Genomic DNA, 2,057 nt, shown 5'->3' on the forward strand with positions numbered 1-2,057 from the left:
CAACAAAATAACACATGTCAAAATGCGGGCTAGTTCTTTATGGTCTAGTGGTTCTGTCAAGAAATAAAAATTCCAGACTTGTCCCTGCCTTTATTTCCTTTTCACTTTCCTGTGAAAGCAATAAAAAAATGCTTTAAATTGGTGAATTTTTTTAAATACCATTTCTTCCTTACAATCAAATTTAAATACATAATCATAAGACTTGCATTATTCTCTCTTCTTTATATCAAGGTCAGGTTTTAGGGATTGCTCAGAGGCTGAACCCTAAGATCAAACACAATGGGAGTTTGCTTGACTTTAATGTTTAAAAGGGAAGCAGAGGAACATCATCTAAGGTGATACCACCTAGATAACAAAAGCAGAATCACAGCAGTGCTATGCTTTATTAGTGTAAGAAAGATTTGGTTATCATCGATAATATTGAAGCTGTTATTTAAAATAATGTATTACAATCACCAGTATGCAAGATGGCAGTTTCTCAAATTAAAGATTTCAACCAGAAAAAAAAAAATTTGTTTTTTGTTTTTTGTTGAGCCATCCTGCCACCTGTTGGCAGCTCAGCGGCAGCTCATCTCAGGCCGGGAATAGAACCAGCGACCCTGTCGCTCAGAGCTCACACTCTTGAGCAAGCTCTTAACCAACTGAGCCACTTGGCTGGCCCCAAAGAATTCATTTTCCTTTCTTCATAATATATGCTATCAACAACTACCCCATGATATGAAATCATTGAAGTAGCGTATGTTCAAAAATACCAAAATAGATTTGCAGCCAGATTATCAGTCTTAAGCATGTTAAAAATTAAAAAGACGGGTTTTTAAAATATGCAGGACTCAATCTATTACTATTTTGTAAAATTAATGGCATGTAATTCCAAAGGAGAAGAGATATTTAAGTGACTCCAACTTGTGATAATACCATGAGTTCCTTTCAAAGACTGCAGCCAGCGTGGTAACGGAGAGCCAATAATAATGCAAAGGCCGATACAAATTATTCTCAGAGGCCTGAGTGATCTTCAAGGTGAAATATTAGAAGTGACGGTATGAAATACAAATAATGTGACTGAGAGCTCCTAATGTTCCTGATAAATGGCAATATGTTCTCACTCATTAAAGTCTAATTTTAGTGCATTGACAGTTAACAACCTCAAGAAATAAGACATCTAATTTCAGTCTTAGAATATTCTTTGGTGAGATTCCCTTTCAGTTTCTTACACTACAAAGAAAAATCTTCAAATCTGAATGTACCGCTCCGCCCCCCACTCACACACACAGTTTTAGCAGTTCCCATCTTGGTGAATGGAGCAGGAATCAACTCAGTTGCTTAGGTCAGTCAGAGATGAATAGCTATCTATGTCATACCCCCCAAACCACCTGTCAATTCTCCCTTATAAATATATATATATATATATATATATATATATATATATATATATATATATATATATATATATATATATATATATATATATATATATATCCTCTCTCTCTCTCTCCCCCTCCTCCCCACCGTCTCTTCCCCTCTGTACTGTTTCAAGCCCACCCACAGCCCCATCACCTTGTTCTATACCAGTTGTGTTCTCTCCACTGCAGCCACAATACTTTCTGTAAATTACAAACTTAATGGCGACACTCACCTATGTTAAACTTCTTCAAGGGCTTCCCATAGTTTTAATGAACTTGGCCTTTGTCACAAAGACAATTTGGCCTCTGGCTGCCTCCTCAGTTTCATCTAGTGCCACTTATGTTTTCCTAGTACAGATTTGAATTGCATTTCACATAGCTCTTCCTGTCACCTAGAACAAGCCTTTCCCCTCTCTGTACCTAGATCCTTCAGATGCAGTTCATGTATTATTTATCAGGTAATCTTCCCTCACAACTCCTCTGTAGGTGAATGCTATGGGATACAGTCTCCCATACACTCACGCTTGCAATGGGTTCAGTGTCTGGCTTCCCTGTTAGAACACAGGCTACATGAGGAAAGAGACACAATGGTGGGATGGGTGCCTAATATTCGGGTTCTTATTAAATGAACGTTGAACACTGAGAGCTGAACAGATA

Source organism: Hipposideros armiger, unplaced genomic scaffold, assembly GCF_001890085.2.
Source record: "Hipposideros armiger isolate ML-2016 unplaced genomic scaffold, ASM189008v1 scaffold_543, whole genome shotgun sequence".
Taxonomy (NCBI): Eukaryota; Metazoa; Chordata; class Mammalia; order Chiroptera; family Hipposideridae; genus Hipposideros; species Hipposideros armiger.